This window comes from Uranotaenia lowii, chromosome 2 (genome assembly GCF_029784155.1).
Source record: "Uranotaenia lowii strain MFRU-FL chromosome 2, ASM2978415v1, whole genome shotgun sequence".
Taxonomy (NCBI): Eukaryota; Metazoa; Arthropoda; class Insecta; order Diptera; family Culicidae; genus Uranotaenia; species Uranotaenia lowii.
The window spans coordinates 7607765-7629841 of NC_073692.1; the positions used below are offsets into that span (position 1 = coordinate 7607765).

At 36.1% G+C, this 22077-nt stretch overlaps 1 protein-coding gene across 9 annotated transcripts in view; it reads left to right on the forward strand.

Annotated features, from left to right (window-relative positions):
- Positions 1 to 5944: 5944 nt before the first annotated feature.
- LOC129746935 (protein turtle) overlaps positions 5945 to 22077 on the forward strand; it is a 142735-nt gene continuing 126602 nt past the window's right edge. For 5 of the 9 annotated variants that reach the window (XR_008737414.1, XR_008737413.1, XM_055740882.1 and 2 more), the window contains exon 1: positions 13143 to 14587. The gene's annotated coding sequence lies outside the window, so the exon portion shown is untranslated. Of the gene's footprint in view, positions 6086 to 13142; positions 14588 to 22077 lie in introns of those variants that run through there. The other 4 variants (XM_055740886.1, XM_055740885.1, XM_055740883.1 and 1 more) reach the window with 4 other exon arrangements.

The following is a 22077-nucleotide window of genomic DNA, read 5'->3' on the forward strand; positions in this document are numbered from 1 at the left end:
GTCCAGTGAAAGAGAGTGCAGTTTTTTTTCTTCTGCTCCCCCAATCGGTGCGGGGAGAGATGAATCGCACTGCAATGAAGAGTGAGATTGTCAACACATAAGAGTGAGCGAGAGCATTCATATCCGCTGATGAAGAGAATTCCCTTCTCCGGAAAATCTGTTGCGCAATGTGCTGAGGAGAATTCGAGAGCTAACTCAGTTTATTCTTGGTACGTTCACGAACAATGATGCTACTTTCCGAATCAAAGCTCCCAGCGGTGTCTTGATTTTCTAGAAGCTGTCCTAATCTTAATTGCAATTGATTTTGCAATAAAAACAGTTTAACCTCTTAAACCAATGGTAATCTTCGGTTCAGATGATATTTGAACGGTGTTTTTTGGTATAAACTAAAAGCCACCTAACTTCATATCTCTTCTGCTGCATAAATTAAGGCGTATACTGCACCGCTATTTCGCCTTAATTTATGCAATCTAAGAAGAGCTGCATTTCATTTCCACCAATCTACTGGGGTCCTGAAAAATCCTGGTTTTTTGTTCTTCGCGGTGTCCTGATTTTTTGATGAAACCATCTCTTCTTCGAACGCTACCTTTTGTAGAAAAAAGAATTCAAAACAGCTAACAGCAGTGAGCATAGTAGCGGAGTAGAAATTGTTTATATTTTTTCTACGTTGTGTGGTGGGAGTCTAAATAATTTTTTCCTTCTTTACTCTGAGGTGTATAACTGAAACACAGGGCGCTCTTTGTTTAGAATTCTCTTTCTCCCACTCGGATGCAAATGCTCTCACACTTGCCGTCCGAGTCACTTACAGCTCGTGTAAACTCGGGTAACGAGTGGAGCACGATCAGCGAAAGAGGATTACACTCGGAAGCCGAACTGAAAACAGAGTTGGTTTCTCCCGGCTCTTTGTTGTTTGAGAAGAGCCGACCAACCCTGGCTGTCTTGATGGTATTCACCACGGGGAGGTAGAGAATCGGAGTTGCAGACAAGAGGTGATATGACCACTACCCGAAGGTTGGGTGTATGGGGTCTCGAGTTGCACATTGTCTACCGTTCACTAGCCATGGTTTTCCTGTTAAAAGCACTATTCTTCTTATGTCATCTTAAAAGTAAATTTTCATCAGTTCTAATTATTTTCACAGCTTGGTAAAATTTGGTTCGAAATGAGGTGATTTTTTTATGCTTCAAATATCTATTTTTTAAATTCATTCAAGCAATATAAAGTTAATCTATATATATAAAAAGCAATTATCTGTATGTTTGTTTGTTTGTTTGTTTGTTTGTTTGTCCTCTATAGACTCAGCCGTCTTAAGAGCTAGAGATCTGAAACTTGGCATGGATGCTCATTAGGACTAGGAATGATGAAAAATGTTTTTAGATTTTTGGACGACCCCTTCTGAAGGGGGTCGTCCATACAAGACAAATATTGTTTTCACGTTATTGACGTTATTTTCCGTCGGATTGTGCTGAAAATTTGCACATGAGTGTTTTGAGAGACGAACAATCGATCACAGTTATCAAATTTAGGGTCAGGGGTCGGCCAAAGGGGTCGTCCATATTCACTGATTAATGTTTCTGCGATATTGGCGTTATTATACATCGGATTGTGATGAAAATTTGCACATGAGTGTTTTGAGAGACGAGCAATCGATTACAGTTAACAAATTTAGGGATAGGGGTCGGCCAAAGGGGTCGTCCATATCCACTGATTTATGTTTTTGCGATATTGGCGTTATTATACATCGGATTGTGATGAAAATTTGCACATGAGTGTTTTGATAATTGATTTCAGGTGTCAAGTTTTGAATCGTGGTAAAAAAAGGCCGTCCATGTTAGTTGCTCACTGTTTTCGCGATATTGTTGTGATCATGCATCGGATTGAGATGAAAATGTTCAGATGAGGGTTATAAACTATGAGCAATTGACTCCAGGTAGCATGTTCCGTGTCAAGGGTCGGCGAAAGTGGCGAAAGAGGGTTTCATTGAAAGTTCAGTGTTTTGTGCAATAATTTTGTCGGAGGCAGTTAATTGATACCAATTTAAGTGTGAAGGTCAAGCAAAAGAGTCGTGCACACAAACAAATAGTACATGTTTCTGCCATAATGTCTAGATTTTGCAACCGATCGAGAAGAAAACACTCTGACATAAATTTTAATAAAAAGCCAATCAACCGTTTAATTTGAATTTCAAGTAATAGTAATAGTAGCGACTTTAAACACTGTTGAATTTTTTCCCCAAAATTTTCGAAAGAATGTTTCGAATTTATTTTCTAAACTCATTTTGACGTACCAATGATTTGAAGCGAAACGAAGTTCGTACGGGATCAGCTAGTTAAGTATATATTTGCTTTTACGCAATAAATCAAGGAACGTTTTTGTTCTGAAATGAGAAAAAATAATGTGTAGATTGCTTGGTATTTGGGTCACAAAAATTTCCCCCATTTGTGTCCCGGTTAACCCCATTTTACGGTACATGTTCCGATTAATCTCCGATTAGTGTGCCAGAGAATATTTTGTTAAAATGTGTCACCATTCGTAACAGTTTTAATAAAAGTATTTTTATACAGAAATCTTGTTAAAAGTATCCTTTATCTCACAATCACCAATGCACAGTGTTCCAGAAATGAAATTTATTTTTTTTTATTATTTATTTACATAGTATTCCGTCTCACGACATAACTTGACGAACATAATTCCTAAAATTCATTCGGTCCATGGAAACCGTTCTCCAATTTCTCGGGCACCCCACGTTCGCCAGATCACGCTCCACATGGTCTAACCACCTCGCTCGTTGCGCCCCCGTTCGTCTTGTTCCTACCGGATTCGTAGCGAACACCTGTTTTGCAGGGCAGTTTTGCAGAAATGCAATTTGATGGGAACAAATTATTAACGCCTGATGCATTTGATGCCTTAGACAAACTTTTATAACAACTAAAGGTGGGCATTTTGAATGAAACAATTGTAGGGGGTTCATAAAGTTTCAGAGATATGAAAATTATATCCTAACTGTTATAAGATAAAGGTCTACATTGTTCTACAATATTGTAGGACATAATAATTCATGAAACTTTGTCGAAGACATCAAACATCAATGTCTTGAACTAAAAGTTTTATGGCAACTTATTTTCATGCAGTTAGGGTGGTCCTACAAAAAACAGTTTTTCATTATATCTTTTCAGGGTGTTATTTTATCAAAAATATGTGTTCGCCCAGATTTTAAATAACTACAATATGCATCTTTTGTGGAAAATGGATTATCTACCAATATTTGTTTTGGTTTTGATGTTATAAGGCAAGTTGTGTTGAAAAATGACTCTTTTGGAACTAGGATAACTCCAAATGAAGCTAGTCGAAAATTTTATCGTTGATTGCATTTGAAAGTTTATACATATTACAGTTTTTACAATATCAACACATTGGAGGTATGTTTTTTTGTTTAATGCTTTTAATCGTTGTTGGAAGTTTAGTTAAAATCTTCTAAATCTCTAGGAAAATAGAGATCATTTGTATCTGTGTACTTTTAGAACTGATTATAATTTTAATGGCATGTGCGGCGGAATGAAAACTAGAGAGAATTTATTTTTTTTTATAGAATTTGAAAGAAAGGTGGATAGACAGGCATTAGTGCGCCAATAGGAGAAAGCTTGATAGGTGTTGAAATTTTAGGCTAGAGGGCATGTTGATGAAAAGCACCCATGAATTGCTCCCGCCTTTGCTCTGCATTAGCTAACTATACATGAGAAACCCAGAAAGAGAATTCCCATGTATAGCGAGCCCAATGGTTTGAGAGCGTGTGTGTAAAATCATATAACTTTTAGAACTCAGAAACTACTGAACCGATGGATGTGAAATGTGGAACGAAGTAGTTTTTCGAGGAAACAATTGTTCTTGTGAAGTTTTGAGCAGAGCTGGGAATGGTGATCGTTAACGACTGACATTTAACGAAAATGCCAGCTAGATCAAAATCATCATCATTTCTCGAACCCAAAGCATGCCATCATAACATGTGGTTTATCAGTCTAGAGCGTTTCCGTTGATAGCTTCAACCCATACCCAATCACTTTCTTAACTGTAGTGACAGAGCTAGTTGCTGAGATTTAGCGTACGTTTGTTCGTCAACGTGCTACTGAGCTTGAGATCGACTTTTAACGGTCTTCGACTATCGCAGAAAATGGGTACTATGATATTTAGCAAAATTCGGGTTTATATCCATGCACACGTGACTGTGCGTTGAAATTGGATGGGTAACAAAAAGGCGGGAAAATCCTTGCTTTCTGAAACACGTTGCAGTTCGTTTTATGGGCTATCTAGGTAGCAGCTCGACTATATAACAGCAAAATGGAACTTTTGCTGTTGCCAGGTTCGATGAGAAATATCAACCTGGGAGCGCAATTTTAGCAGGCTATCATCTCAATGGAAACCAATGATATTGAATATTTACTATGCTAGCTTTCATTGAGAATCAAACAAAGACCGATTATCAGCCTACTGATGATCGCTGACTGTGGCTCGGTGCATAGTTGGAGTTTTGGAAAGTGATGATGATTGTAAAAAAACAGTAGCCATCTTTAACTCTGTCAATTTTCCCCAGCTCTGGTTTTGAGCCTTTCCATTCAATGGAGAGAGGGCTCCCATACAAAATAATCAGAAAATACTTTGAAATACGTCTTAATCCAAACAATTTACAAATTTTGTGAAAATGTATACATTTGCATGTTAAGTTAATTTATAGCCGTCTTGAAAGCTAGAGAGCTGAAATTTGGCATAAATGTTCATTAGGACTAGGAATGGTGAAAAATGTTTTCAGATTTTCGGATGGAGGGGGTCGTCCAAACAAGACAAATATTGTTTTTGGAATATTGACGTTGTTTTTCGTCGGATTGTTATAAAAGTTTGCACCTGTGGGGTTTTAAGAGATGGGCAATTGATTTCAGATATTAGATTTTTGGTCAGAGGTTTGCTAAAGGAGTAGTCCATATGAACTTTTTACTGTTTTTACAATATTGGTGTTGTTATACATCGGATTGTGATGCAAATTAATACATGAGTGTTTTCAGGGACGAGCAATCAATTACAGGTTTCAGGGTTCAGATGAAAACAGTCAAGCTGTAGCTTTATAATTCAGTTGACATCATCAGAATGAATTCGCTGCTAGATTCTACGATAGAAAATGCTCATCGTGCCCCGATAAATGGTGCTTGAAAAATTGAAATGCATTTTTAAACGTTTTTATTTTTTATATATTTTTTTAAATAGGCTATTTTAGTGCCTGAACACGACACAATGAAGTAACTCTCATATTATAGCTGTTTTGTATGGTTAAATTAGCGTCCTTCTTAAGGTGGCCATTATGCCATTATGTCCCCTATTCATTAAATTAAGATGAATAATTGCCTCATGAAAACGACAAAAAATGACAACGCTTACTTCACTTGGATGTAAACAACAGTACGCAGCCAAAATTTGGTTGAACATTACACGATTTTCGAAATAAAGGTTATTTAACACTATATAATTATCGGAAAGTCTATAATACATGGAACCCGCTTATCCCAGGCAATCGTTCTACTGTTATTTAATTTTTTTTCCACTGAAGTTCAAGAATGAGCAGAATGAAGACAAATATGCACTGTATTTGAAAATGTTCCTCTTCCAGTGTAGTATTTTTTTTTAATCCGTATTTTAAATTGATCTTGTAACCTAAGCAGTTATTTGAATTAAAGTTGTAAAACTGTACCAGCAGACTAGGTTTCCGGGACAACTACGGTAGCAGGTCAGTGTTTTGTAGCGCTCCGTTGTAGCACCAGGTAGAATACCTAATTCGATCTAAGGTGCGCAGCATAACTCTGTCATGGAGGCACAACTTCACTACGCTGGAGCAACATCGCATTATGGGGTATGTTGTCTCGTTGCGTGTTTCACACCGAGATCCCGACCATTAGCCCAAAAATTGTTGTTGCCCGTTCATCCAAACCCTTCGAGAAGCCTGCTGGCCTACTGTGTGTGCTTTGTGGCTCCGTCAAAGTGACCCATTTTGAGTGGTTTTCTGAATGAAATTCGGCTCAAAAGTGCGCGCAAAGTGTTTCTAAGGTGCGATTTAGCGGAAGTGTACTGAAGTTTGCTCGATTAGTGTTCAGAATCGGAGCAAAATTGGGAATCAAATTTCAGCGATTTTTTTTCGCTTGTAGTTTGAATTTTTGCTGCGGGAGCATTCATCGGTGAGAAAAATCTTTGCACACAGAACAACACAGAAGACAGTGTAGTGTGGTCGTCGAAGTTTGGGTGTTGCGAGATGGCTGCGGGATCGGTTGTTGGGCAGCGAGGTGTTTTATTTTTCGCACACTGGTGTTGGTGGATTCATTGCTATTTGCTGTGCTGTGTGGCGTAGGAGATATTTTTTTGCTTCTCCTGTGTGTTGAGGCGTAGTGAGTTGTGAGTGAGTTTAACTCCCCCTGGCTGGATCGCTGAGCTTATGTTGTGTTGTGTTATGCTTGTGGGAACCATCGATAAGCATGTAACTTATACACAGGTTTTTTTTTATCATTCTCCCCTCGTAAGTCGATGGTAGAAATAAGAGAGCCCGGTTCTGTTTTTTTTTGCGAGGCTCGTCTCCAATGATGTGGTGGTAGGTACGGAACCAAATATCTACGAAAGTTACTCTCTGGGTCGAGAATAAAATCGATACGCAACATAGCAGAACCATCAATAAACAACAACCACCTGGCAGTGCTGCCATCGTCAGGTGCTTTCGGGCGTCATTTTGTGGCACCAGGCACCAGGTGAGAATCAGGATTTCGCGAGTGAGGAGGCACGTTTCATATTGCTATCTATGATAAGACTTGTGCTGGTGTGTGATAAACAGTAATATGAATTCTTAATGAGCCTCGGGAAATAGAGCGTATTTTCGCTACCGATTTTTAATTAGTTGCGCAGGTATAGAGTAATAAATATTAATTAAATTGTTACACGGCTGAACTTCCAATTTGAATATTGGGAGCCAAACCGTTTGCCAAAAACCTGTTACAGGGCTGAGTTCAAAATTGAACTGAGGAAAAGAATGGGTTTCGTAGTAAAGTAAGCTGTTATTTTAGGGAGCAACACAAAAATGATTCCCAAACCCAATGATCTTATGTTGCTTGATGTTTTCATTAAAATTGAATTATTCAACCTCATAATAAATTTAAGTTAAGAAGATAACAGTTTTCCCATGTTTAGCCAGTTTTGATTTTTCCATTCATTTACTCCATTTGACATAATTTTCCTAGAGGGGAAATTTTTGTAGAACTTCTTCCATAACCTCCAATATGGTGGTGCAAATAATGATAGGAATAATGCAAATTCTGTTGACTTTTTCTGACATCACTGAATTATGAATTAAAGAGCCTCCTGGATTCTCATGGATCGATAATAAGAAACTTGGTTGTAATATATAACCGTTAAATAGAATATTTATTTGGAATATTGGATTATGAATTTAATGAATAGGTTAGGTGTCTGCTTACAATTTTAAAGAGTTTGTATCATTAAATTACATCTCGATCTATTTTAGAGTTCCAATTAATTTTAAATCTTTTCTTATTTCTATGATCATTTTTATGGGATTTGCGACTTTGGAAATATAAATAAATATGCATTTGAAATTAACAGTTGCGATAACTGATATTTCTGCATATACATTTGAATATTATACGTATCTACAGCTAATAGATAGGGGAGAATGGAGGATCGTGGGCCATGGTTTAACGTGGGTCACTTTGATACATATCTCGAAGTGAATTCAGATAAAAATCTCTATCCAACTGACATCGTCGTCGCTGATCTTAAGTATAAATAAATGTGTACGCTGTTTTAGGTTGCTCTAATTTAACTTGCAAAAATTAATCTATTGGCAAATTTATAAAGTTGTCTGTTTTTTGGGTCTACCTACCCTAATTTTGGTGTTTTCTGGTAGTTCTTTATTTTCTACCTGTTGACAATACCCAGTCAGGTTAACTATTGTGGTTCTTTTTACCTAAAAATTGAACAACCAAGTGTGACCTGATTCGGTTCCTCCGTTTAAGAGATTTACTGATTTTGGATTGAAAATTTCATTGCTTTTAGCAACATTCAATTCATGAGAATTGCTATTCATAGACCGAATCAGCGAAAATGTTTTTCAATCAATACAGTGATGAGATTCACACATGTGTAATACTACTGCAGATCTAGGATTCTGTGGAAGGATTTTCTTTTTTGAGTCAGATCTAGCTATAGCCATGTGTTCTTCGAATCTATCAATCAGTTTCCTTTTGGTTTAACCAATGTACACCTTTTCACAGTCGAAACGACTGATTTTGAACGCATCAGATTCATGAAAGAGATCTATTGGATCTTTGCTCGATCCTAAGATGGATTCCAGTTGATTATTTGAGCTATTGATCACTAGTTCAATATCAAATTTTGTCAACTAAGCAAAACTAAGCAAAAAACTCAAATTAAGAGATGTGATTTTTGGTTTCAATAACGAAATTTTATAAGTTATTAACACATCACGGACCGCCAAGAAATCTAATCCAAAAAAAACAGAGAAATTTGGCATATTTTATCCAGAGCTTTATCATAAAATTTATAACGTTTGGGTTATGTTAAGAGAAGCACCTTCACGGAAAGCAAAAAAAAAAGAGACTTCTCGTATTTGGTCCGCAAAATATAAAAATCAAAATAATTATAAAAAACCAGAATGATGTGAAATAAAATGAAAATCAAACTGATGTTTTTTGACAAAATATGAAACTTGAAATGATTCTTAAATGTTTCTCTTTACATTTTTTTTTTTTAAATGCTCAGCTTTGCTCGGATATTGCTTAGTTTTTTTGATTGGAAAGTTAAAATCAGATACGGTTATTAAAAATGATTGTAAGGTTTTCCAAACAATTCGCCCGGTACCTAAAGTCTGGCTCGGATACGTGCAAAAAAAACCTGGAATGCTTCATACCACTCTAGGCCTAATTTTTAATTGTGAATTTCAAATTGCATTTCCACATTGAATCCGTATTGTATTTCAAATCTTTACGCGAAAAAATCTTTACATGCTCGTTTTCAGAATGTTTTTTTTTCAGAAGTTTAGCTAATCCTGTTCAGAATTTGAAATCAATCATTTAAATTTCTAAATTCATTCATGAAATACTAATCCAACACATCAACAAGCTGGTAGCCATGTGACAGATGTTTACTACCCACAATAGAATTAGCTAGTTCAGGATGCTAAAATTTCCAATTCAATTATAAATCAAAGGCATTAATGTTCTCTTGAGTTATCTTTTATATTTTACTAATAAGATATTAAAATTCATCTTTACATTTTGTATTATTTTAAATTGATAATCAGGCAATATCCGCGCAAATCCGGCCAAAATCCTGGTATTTTCAGTTAATGGTGAAAGATAAGAGGAAAATTAAACAATCGAAAAATGATTTTTTACTAAGATACATCAGCAGCGTTATAATCTTAACCTACAATTCCAAAGAATGTATTCAATTTATTTCGTTAAAACAAGTTAAAAGAAATAGTTGATGCGAAAATCCTAAATTTCGTTAACTAAATTCGAGTTTTAGGTATGGATTTAGCTAAATTTGGGAAATAATCCGGGCAAAATCCTAGTTTTTTCCTCGATATCTAGGCAACCGGGCCAGACCCCATTTTTTTCTTTGAAAATCCGACCAAGCCCGGTTTAAACCCGGCAATATGGAATGCTTACTTTACAGGATCCAATATTTAAACTAACGTCGACAAAATACTCAGAGCTTTAAAACATTGAAACCTGCGCTTGGTATTTAATATTTTTATTTTTATTAGTTTCTTATTGATTAATCCATAGACTTAATTTCCCAACCGTTTTTGTCAGAATAAGCTTTCATTGATGAATTGAACATGTTGTATTATAAATATATAAAGTTATTGTTGTGAACTTCAAAAATGACTTTTTTCGGCCGTTTATTTTGATAACTGGAAGAATTTGAATCAGATTTTCCCTTTAACTTTGATCACTGGCACTCTCCAAACAAAATTAAATATGTTCTTCTTTTTATCAAATTAAATTAAATCAGCAACATCATATGTGTTTTGAATGGATTCTTTTAAGTTCTATAGTTTCTGGTGTTTCGTAAATATTGTTTTAAAAATTAATGTGAAAGCAAATTTCTTATTCAGACAATGGAAAATCTTTAAAAAAACATTTTGAATGACTTAGCGGAAAACCATTGATTTGAAATTTTGATTCTGATTAATTTTGATTAAAAAAAGTACATTTTTTCGAGTTTGTGTGATGATGGTAAGCAGGAAAATTGTTTTGGATATCAATTTTCATATTTTTGTGGATTTTTTATATTGTTATTATTTCAAGCTGAATAGGAATTTCGAAAATTTACTTGCAAGTTGAGAGGTAAAATTCAGCAGTAAATAGAAAAAAATATTTTCGATTCAATCTTTTCTTAAAAAGATAGCCTTTTTTATAACCTTTAATTTGATGTGTAACATTTAATTATCGCAACAGTACGAGCAAAGATATCGAGCAAAATCATCACTTTATATCAACAATAGCTTGCTAGAACACAGCTACAAATATTTTCAAGAAAAATGGTTTTTCTTACCACTAAAACGCCTAGCACTAATAGAAAATTACTCAAATGAGTTCAGAGTACTTCAGTGATCAGCGAAAAAAGCCGGAAAGTAAACTAGTCTAAAATATATAATACGGTGGTCAAATAGCGAAACAAAATATTTGAATCACTTGTGAAGAGATACTTTGAAAATTTTTATTATGAACCGAAAACACAGATGTAAAAACGCTGTAAAAAACAAAAAACAGAACTCAATCACTTCCTGAACCAATCACTTCAGATTCTAGACCAACATAATTCGCCGTATGCATCGCTCATTGGTGAGATTCCAATAGAACGATCGATGATCGGATATGTCCAGTAGCAATCAACTACATAACACAATCGCTGTACCTTCAGTTGCGAATTCCAATCACAAATATTCATAAAAAATGAGTGATTTTCGGAACACTGGTCGAAAATTTGGAGCACTGTTCCGAAAATCAATCATTTTCACTGAGTCATGCTTTACTGCATTCTGAGCTAAAAAATCGAAGCAGTCATTTTTTTCTTCTCCATTCAAACCATAAAAACAATCATGCATGACAACGACGCTCCTGTATTTGAAACACTCTTGCAAAACATGATGCGGTAGAGAAGGACGCAGACTATCAGCTATGAACGTCTCGATGATGATAGCCTTCCTTGATAATTTTCTACCTTCAAGGATCACAACTGATATGTATCAGTTTTGAGCGATCTGTGGATGCTATCAGTTGATTTTTTAATTTTCACTTTGCATAGAAGGACAAATCACTACTAGGTAACCGCAATGAACTGTTCAGCATGTGCTACGACTTTTTTGAGCGATCTGTGGATGCTATCAGTTGATTTTTTTAATTTTCACTTTGCATAGAAGGACAAATCACTACTAGGTAACCGCAATGAACTGTTCAGCATGAGCTACGACTTTTTTTTTATACATTTGGTCCAGGTATTTCTTCAATTTTTCCTTCTGATACATTCATGATCGTCTATCAATAACGAACATTATACACAATGATGCGTGGATAGACGTTTGTGAATGATTGTGGGAGCGACGTTCAAAATGTATCATCAAGTATGTCGATCACCTTTGAAAAGCCACGTGACGAATAGCAACGGCAGCCCCCAATGGGGCATGGTATATTTTCTTGTATCTAGTTAGTGATGATGTTCGACAAATATTCAACGGATACCATCACCATCACCTATCACAGCACTCGGAGGTAGGACGTTTTCCAGCTTGAAATGAATCTTGATTGCTTTTCTTGAGCGATTTTCCGAACATTAAGCACATCTTCCTCTCTTTTTTTATCACACAGAACCAAATTAGATTTTTTTGGAATATCAATAAATTCAAAAGAAAAGAAAATTTTAAACCTATTTTCCCAATAGATAATATTTCGATATACTTTGAACACACTACAAATTCATGAAACCTCATTTGAGAAAATGTTGTTGTAATGGATTTTTTTTAAGTTTTTAATATCTCTGGGTTTTTTAAAATAATCAACCTATGAGATCTTTCAGGAATCTCCCATTATGCCATTCGAAAAATGAAAAGTAGGAGAGTAAGGAGACTTCATCCCTGGACAGTCTTTATTCCTCAGTCATATCCCGTAACTGGAATTTCTGACAATAATCTAACCTTTTAGAACAAATGTTCCAAATATTAGCTTCTCTGAAATAGACAAATTACGAAGTGTTGATAAGTTGATAAAAGAATATTAATGCTTATTCTTACCTAGTTGAGCAAATGCTTTCGAATTTTGCATTTTTGAATTCCGACTAAACAATTACTACTGAAACAATTGCCGTTATTTTGTATTCATACCACCAATTATATAACAAAACTTATAGATACACAATTTCCAGGTCCAAGTTCAGGCCCAGACGAAGACCAATCAATAAAAGCCATAAATGTTAAGAAAAAATATTCTTCAGTTCGTCAATCAAACATTGTTTGAGCAAAAATTGCTTCAGTTTGTTTGCACAAATTTAAAATCCACAAGTTCATTTCAATTGACTTCAAATTTTCAAAAGGATAAATAGGTGAATTTGATTAGGTATTTCCATTCGCGCTGCTGACGGATGAAATCATCAATTAGCTATAATCGGTAATAGCACACGTAATTTTGCACCTGTTTCAACCACTGGTCGAACTGGCGGATTCTCGCGTATTAGAATGACGACAGAGCTGCGGGCTGTTCGTTCATATGCAGGGCACAGAAGCAGCAGGTCAGGAAAACCACCCACCAGCATATCTCAAACTTTTCCAATACATCAAAAGGGAATTCTCTTCCAAATAACATAAACGAACGGGCAAATGTATCGTCCTGTCATATTGGGAGCTACGACGAGCAACATGAATTTTCACTGAGCACGCACAAGCAACGAACGACGGGGAGAGTTGAGCGCATCCTAACACTATCACAAGTAGGCACCTCATCTCATCATCATGGCATGTTGGTTTGGTTGCTTTGCGTTTTCGGGGTTGGTAGGACGTTGAGCATTCGCTCTCGCAACAGTCGTTCGCCTACTTTTCCACTGGATTCTCGGATTTTCGGTTCTGCTCCTGACTGACTAACAGACTGACCGACCTGGCCTGTGCTGTGTTTTGGTGGAATTGTTGTTGTAGGTTCCTACACCACTTACATTACAACACACAGCAACCCTGCTCGGCTGATGATGTGTTGCTAGCGGCGGGTTATTCATTTTTCACGTTCTGCTCCTCCTTCTGGCGTGCAGAGGGTTGATTCTTCGTCAGCTTCTGGTCACCCCACTCACTAGTCCCGGAGTGTGTATGAAGAGCTGATGTGCCGTGCTCTCTGCTGTGTGAAGAAAAGTGGAAAAATCGGGTGTGTTTCAGCAGATTAACTTTTTCGGATCGCAGAACGATTTTGGTGTTTCTGGGACTATTCAGATAGTTGAATGGTGTGAAATATTGTTAGGAAACTGGTACAGAATAAGTGAAATAAATTTGGATGATTTTTTTCTATTGAAGGTGCATGTGCAAGAATCTTATGAATAATTGGGTGTCGGATTTTCACGTCCACCCAGTCATAGAGTGCGAAAAAGAAAATTCTTGTGAAGAGTAATTTTTCCCCGTTTCCAGATTGCTGGTTAAAGCTACATTTCCAGTGGTTTATTTGAGTGATATAAGTGTTCTGGTTTATTGAAGATCGATGATACGCTAATCAGACGAAATAATTGGAATAAATAGTTAAACGTGGAAAATCGAAAATCAAGTGTACGAAGAAAAAGGAACTTAGCAGTAAGGTCTGTGAAAATCCTCATACACGCACACTAGCACAGCGTCAATCGAATCCCAGCAGGCGAAAATTCAGCCCTAGAGCCCAACACGAACAAGACGCAATATCCAAGAAGTGGTGTGCGAAAAAGGATTACACCGTGTGCACGGAATTTGTTCATGTTTGCCGTCTCTCACCTAGTGTCGTGAAATTTTCTCACTGATTGCTGCTCCGTTCATCACGTTGTTCGGTGGTATTTGCTCACCAGTTTTCCCGTTTTTCCTGCTCTCTCTCGTGAAAATCGCAGTAGCCTCATCTGAGTAGCAACGTGAGAGTGTCCAACTAGCCTATACTATATACACTAGTGCGAGTGTTTCAAAAGCAGCCCTGTAATGTGATCGCCTTATAGTAGGCGCAGCAAACAAGGATCCGTGTTCGTGAAAAGTGTTCAAGTGTCGCGTGGTTGCTGAGTTTCCAGCAAAAGGCAACGATTACCTATTACCTATCTAGAGTAATAGTTTAGTACACCGAGTTAGTCGACCAGCAGTGGATTGTTGCTCACTCAATTGTGTTCTCTTGCTGAGTTTCTCTCGGGTTCGACCTTTGCTCAATTTTGCCCCAAAAGAAGAGAAAAAAGGATTTAAAATTCAACATCCATTCGTGGTATAAGAAGTGGAAAAATAGCTCCAGAGACCCTCAGAATCGGGTGTTACTGCAAAAGGTGAGTAGAATGTATACACATGCTTATAAACCACCAATCCTAACCAGCTAGAACAAGCCATTTGCTGCTGGGGACTTTGCGAGGGGTATATCCTGAAGTGGGGGTTTTCGTGGGAAAAAAATCAGGCTAAGGGGGAAGTGACGACTTTTCATTCCGTGCTTGGGAGTCTGCAGGATGTGTGAGATGGCTTTCGGGGTCCGCGTGAACCACCACACCAAAAAAAAGCAAGAAAAATAAAACAGGACCCAACAGCATTGCAGGTGAATGGGAGCGGTTTTTTACTAGAAAATTTATTTTCCTCGTGTTTTCGGGGATGTATAGTAAGTAGCAGAACCGCGCCGCCTGGTAATGTAGCAGAGTGGCACAAAATAACTAGAGTGGTGGTTCTAGGCTCCCATCGATTGTTACGTAAAAATGTAATCAGCTTTTCTAACTCGTCCACCGCAAACCGTGGATAATGTGGCACGCCCAGAGAAAGGGCATATTGGCGAGGGAATTTTCTCGGAACTCATGGAAAATTGATTGAGCTGTGTTCGATACCGATGCGGGATGCCAATTTTGCATGCTAGCTAGTGTTATGATTTAGTTCCGAGAAAATGGATGCTAATGGGGGTTTCGATTCACCAGTTCAGTATCGAAGAATTATATTTGCTACTTGAAAGCGTTCTGTTTCGCTGTGTCTCCCGCTCCATTTCAATGGGCCTGTTTAGTGGAATGTTTTTGCTCCATTAGGCAGGGACAAGGGGTACAGACGTTTTTAGAAATGAAAATTAATTTGTGCTTTCATAATGAATTCAGTTCTCAAGAACCAAAAAAATATTTTAGCCATTATTCATGATTTTCGATGCAACTATTCAAAATTTTGTTAACTAGAAAAAGTTGTTTTATGTAAACCTCTAATGAAGTTTATTTCAGGTCAACAATGTAATGTACGCTCCTTTTGAATTCCACCAAAGTGAACCGATATAAAATTTTGAATTCAAATTATAGCCATAAAACTGACGATTGATGAACGCTTTAGGGGCGTAACTACTTCGGACGATATCACGTATGTCCGAGTAAATCAACGTCTTTTAAAACGATGAATTCATAAAATATGTTCATGCTACTATGCTATTTTTATTATAGATCCTAGAAGAAGAATCAATGTAACTCGAAACGTTGGATGCAGAACACATAAAGTGATTTTAAAAGATCGGAAGCCAACATAACCCCAAAATGAAATGGAAATTCAAAATTTTCTACAAATCGAATCATTTAAGTAAGATGAATTGAATAGCTCAGAAGGATTGGTCCTTTTAACAAGTAGGTACCGTAAAGTGTTTAAGGCTTTCTTTGCTAATTTGCATCAAAACAATAATTTTGAAGATGCTGAGATACGTTAAAACCATTGTGATCAAAGTTACCCCGAATCATCAAATCTGGGGTGAAATTATGAATCCTATGCGATTCGAGATACTCGTTTCGAGTTTTAACTCGAATCGATTAGAATCGGTATTACGTAACGGTTCGAGTTCTAAATTTTAACGTAATAGAGTTCGAGTAAACCGGGTAATAGATCATCTCGAAACGTTCCATTCGAATCGAGCTCGTTCAAGATCGATAATGCCTAAGTCGGTAGAATCGAACGAAATTCGTTTGTTTCGAGTTACATAATCCCGCCCCTGGTTTTGTAACAATTATTTAATTATAGGCACTTATGTCGTTTGAATATTCTGCTATCAATGATCATGCTTTATAGTCCTTACCTCAGTAAGTATTTTAAAATTTTTTAGTGTTACAAAAAAGCAACCCCTTCCAAAATATTCGAAAATGAATTAAAAAAGTGGTCAATGTTCCCTCAATTTACGGTACTATAAATCTTTTTAGAAAATTTGAGCATATCCGATTCTAACAATTATATTTCGTTTTTTTATTTCAAGATTGTTTCTGTTAATCAATTTGAATCGGTATCAATACAGACTTTTTCAAATTTGATGCTCATAATCTATTGTAAAACTAGTACTGATTTTTCTGGTATAACTTTAGAAAACATTAAAATATTGTGCATTGATTTCCACAGATTTCCGACGAACTGGTACTTCATTTCAGGGTGGCCACTCATTCGGGAAAGTCGGGAAATGTGGTAAAAGTCTGGATTTAAAATCCATCGGAAAATCTTTTTTTAGCTGCCCTAAACCGTTCTCTAGCCGAATGAACTTTTCCTAGTGCTTGGAAAATGACTGATATTACTCCTGTACATAAATCGGGTAATGCTCACTGTGTAGAAAATTATTGCCTCATCTCAATTTAAAACTCAATCTCGAAAATTTTTGAAGTCCAGATGCACGATCGATAGAATGCTACTGTAAAACCGTTAATCTCGGAATCCCAACATGAATTCGTGAAGAAACGATCGACTGTTACTAATGTGATGCGCTTCGTTAGTTTTCTTAGTAATAGCTTAGAGAAAGGTTGCTAGGATTCAATCTATATCGACTTTGCGAAAGCTTTTGACCGTGTCCCGTACAGAACCCTCATTGCAAAGATGGATCGACTAGGTTTCCCAGCTTGGTCACTAGCTCATTGTCATGCTTTCAAAAAAAAAAATCAACACGCTCGATAGAACATTCGCAACACCATCTGATGCTCCGCATGGAAGTCACCTTGGACCTCTTTTGTTCGTCATTTTCGTGAATGACTTGTGTCAAACGCTTTAGTCCGACATACTGCTCTATGCCGACGACCTGAAACTGTTTAGAAAAATTATCAGTCCTGTTGACTGTTTTACGCTACAAACTGATATGAGTCGATTAGAAAACTGGTGCCTCTAAAATGGAGTGACGGCAGACGTTAAACAGTGTAAGATAGTCAACTTTACTCGTGCACACAATGTTTTGAAATTCGACTATCAACTCTGTGAATCTGCTCTGGAGAATGTGAAATCTGTCCTCGGCCTTGGTGTAAAAATCGATAATAGATTAATATTCGATGAGCATATTGCGACTTCGACGAAGTTTATGCACTCAAAGCAGTTACGGAACACGCCGCCCAGTTGTGGCCCTCTCTAAGAGCACAACTGCTACTAACCGCCTTGAACGTGTCCCACGAAGCTTCGTAAGGTACGCTCTACGGCGCCTTCCTTGGAACGAACCACTTCGACTCCTGCCCAGCAAAGGTGTGCCCTGATAAACATGGCCTATCTAGAAAAACGTCGGGCCGAACTACAAGTTTTCATTTTTGATGTCTTAACAAATCGTATCGACCCTTACATACTAGAACGTGTCAATATTTACAAATCCTTGAGGACACTTCGACAACGTCAGTTCCTTTGATGGTCGAAACCATCCTATCGATAAATGTTGTGAACTTTTTAACTCAGTCTTATTAACTTTGTTATGTGTAAGCGTAGATTTAAACTAGTGTTAAGCAGTTTTCCTTAGTTTTAAAACAAAGTCTGTACGAAGACAAACTCAATAAAAAAATTAATGCTGTCTGGGACACAACCCGAAGAATTAAACTCGAAATTTCGAGCAAAAGGACAAAATTTCAGACTTAATTCCAGTTGTTACCGAAATATAGCCGATATATATAGATATTCTTCCGTTTGAATTTCTGTGTGCTCTTTAACCTTTTTACTTCCTAGCCAAAATGCTGCATTTTCATAGGTTTACCAAAAATCTAATAAAAAACGAATGTGATATTTACAAAATTCAGAAAGCAATGTTGTGTAGAGAGAATGGCTAATAAAAATAATTTATATATTTTTTAAAGTTTTAAAATATAAGTCTTATGAGCTGAGCAAAATAACACATAACAATCACAAATACAACGATATATTTATCGTCGTTCGGTTTTAAAAGGGTTAATGTGTCAACTCCCGTTTAACTTGCATCTTCTATTTTGTTTAAGTAACAGAATGTGTTAGCCGATATTCCGAACATCATTAAATTTTGCTCATAATTAATGTAAAAGGTTACCCATGTGTAATTGAAATAGCATCAGAAATTAGAACCACAGAGAACTCGATTATGGGACGATATCTGCGTATGAAGTGAAGTCAGAGATTCGTCGTTTACTTCAGAGAGATTCTAGAATCGCTGAATAAATAAAGAAACGGTTCAGAAAAAAATAAGTACTTTAAATCAATAAATTTCTATAAATGCCTATCATAGTTACGTCTAGCTTTATTGACCATTTTAACGAATATTTGGATGGGTTTGACCAGGCGAAACTTCACTACATCGCCATGAGAAAATTTTGAAACAACTGAATTTGGATCTCATTTACAAGACTGAAACAGTGAAACAGCGTGTATGATTGATGGAAATGAGTACCCTTGGATTAAAAACTATTGATTCTGATCCATAGAATTCCATTGTGGTAATGATTTTTATATATTCAACTGAAGTTTCTTGATAAGAAAATGCTGATGGCGTTTAGTCTGGTCGAATTCCGACTGTTTGTCCTCCGGTATAGAATAAAAATTCAGGAAATATTTTCGAAGTTCTCTAAGTACAGAATTTTCGATAGAACAAAAACTTTCCACTTTGTGTTGAATGCATTCTAAATATCAACACATAAACATCCAAATCAACGTCTTTTCTGTTAAGTTCCGAACCTTGTGCATTGTCTCATTTTGGTAAGCTTTTAAAAATTATTGTTCGTATTGATTTTATAATGGGTTCCCTTGTTAGCGAGATATGAAAATGCGCAGAAATCATCTTAAATATGCTATTATTTTTAGTTTAATTAAAAAATTATAATGAAAACACTTATTATTGACAGAAAACCGTTAAATACTGCTTTTGTGACTGATTTTTTTTTGTTTTTGTAAGTCAGGAATTTGGGAGTATGGAAAAAAGTCAAGAGAAATGCGGGAGATTAAAAATTGAATTTGAGTGGCAACCCTGTTCATTTTCCTTTGTCAGAAGTCGCAGGTTCGGACTTCTGAAGTCAAATTTAGTGCTGGCGCGATAATGGCGATAATATATACCTTAATTTTCTAATGGTTATGTTGCCTACTTTCATGGTGATAGCGATCGAAAGAATATACACGGAAAATAAAAAAAAGGTGAAATTTACCGAGAAGCGAGGTGATTTTTACCTTTTTTTCATTCACCTTACAAAAAGGTAAATTTTACCTTTTTTTAATTCAACTAGCAAAAAGGTGAATTTAACCATTTTCGCATTCACCTAGCAAAATAGTTAATAATTCAGTTTTCCCATTCACTGATTTAAAAGGTAAATGCTATATTTGGTTTGATTGGTTTCTTCAATAAAAATAAAAAAAAAACAAAATTCTTTCAAAAATTTATATTTATATGAAGATAAATAGGGACTGGTAATTCGGCTTCGCGTTCTTCCGAGCCACCATGGCTGCTGAATCCTCTTGCGTTGCGTACATTCATACCCTCTTCCGTTCGACTAATCCGGGCAGGTCCAGCTTTTCCGGAACGATATCTGCAGGATGACGTGGCAAACACCTCAAAGTTCTGTGGGCCGATCTGAAACAAAAGCAAAGTATTATGACGAGAACCAGCATAACTAAATGATATCTAAGAAAACACTTACCATTCTATTCCAATTTCCACAAATCAGGCAGAAAGCAAAACTTGTTCCTGAATTACAAAACAGCTTAACGTCAATAAACGGGTTCGGCAAAAAGTTACTTTTTTTTCGAAAAGAATTGTACCGTTTTGTTTAGCTCAATCCTCGTGAACTTCACCTCGCTACGTGGTAAGTTTTACCTTTTTTGGATTTACCTTTTTTCTAGGTGAGTAAAAAGTATAATTTTTTATTCAGCTCAGTTCAAGTGAACTTCACCTAGCTACGAGGTAAGATTTACCTTTTTTGGATTCACCTTTTTTCTCGGTGAATTGCAGGTGCTTTTTTCCAGTTAGATTCAGGTAAACTTTACCTCGCTAAGAGGTGAGTTTCACCTCGAAGAGGTAGAAGTTATCTTTTTGAACGACGAATATGATAATTTTATATTTTTTTATAATTTTTTCCAACTAATGAAAAGAGAAAAATCAGGGACTGAATATTCCTTTCTGGATTATTCAAAGGAAAGTTAGTGTTTGATGATATGCTGACAATCCGTCAAATTCGAAAATACAAACAATATACATTGGATTTGTGCGCTACGAAAGATTTGAATATATTACTTTTGTGCTCTTTGATAACTGTTCGGGGATTTATTGCATAATCAACGGCGCTTATTGCGCATGCTGTAGTTCATTTTTCTGATTAAATGGCTATCATCAAAAAAGAGTACATATCCTAAAATTTCACAAAATGAAGAGTACGCCCATTTCTTGATCGAAAAAGAGTACACGTTCTCTTAAAAGAGTACGTATGGTAACCCTAATCTAGATTCTTCAGTTTTATAATTGTGAAGTTCAGTTCAGTATTTTCAAAATGTTTTGATCATGTAATTAAATTGAAAATTGTTCTAAGGGCGGAAAAAAGAGTTTATCAGAACGATCTAGCTTGGAAGTGGAACTTCCGACACCATGAATACGGTAAAGCTCAAAACTTTCTTGTAAAAAATCTTTTGCTGGTTACAGACTGAGTTTAAATAAATATATCTCGCATGAGCTTTCGTTACGTCGTATGAAACAAAATGTAAACAAAGAGTTTTATTACGAAAAAAAAAATCAAAAACTGACATAAACTAGTCGCAACTTCCTTCCATTTAGAATATTTGTAACCTGGACAACATATTCTATATGTGAAATACAAATTTTAAAGTTGTTTTGATAACTTTTGCAGCAGTTTTCTGTGAATTTTCAAGAAGTTTCATACGACGTAATGACTGCTCATGCGAGATATATTTATTCTTAATCTTGAGAGTTGATGAATAAGAAAAAGTGCAGTTCGGGAATTGCATCTTCTGAACACAACTTATACATATATTTAAATCTCGAGTAACTTTCTGCATACCTACCTACATATATTTTGCATTGCACAGTCGTAGCTAATTGTTGAACGCAAGTATTGTTTAAAATTAACAGGAACAGTAAGGAGAGAGCGTTTCTTGGAAATGTGTTTCCTGAAGCAATAATTGGTACTTTGTAGGTTTTTTTATAAGGGATTTTAATTCCACAAGAGGCATTCGTCGCCACTGTACTTTGTAAGAATAAAAAAGGAAAAACGTTTTGATCTTTAGTCATAAATCAATTCCGACACTTCTTCATTATATGAATTATATGAAAATAGCGAATTAATTTTTTTTAATGTTGAAAATTCTAGGAGTATTTTCTAAAATAAAAAAAATCAAAGGACGTATTAAGCTTAAAGAAATCGGTTGAAAATTACCAACAGAGACCATTCAAACTGACATCATCTCCATGATCTTCAATACAAATTTTCTTTGTCGATTGATTCCCAATAAAGTTAACTTGTGCGTACCTTTTCCTAAGCAGACAACAAACAAGGGCAAGCCTCATAAAGAGTCAATCAAAATAGCAACGTTTCGGAATATTCTTCCTAATGCGTGACTGATAATT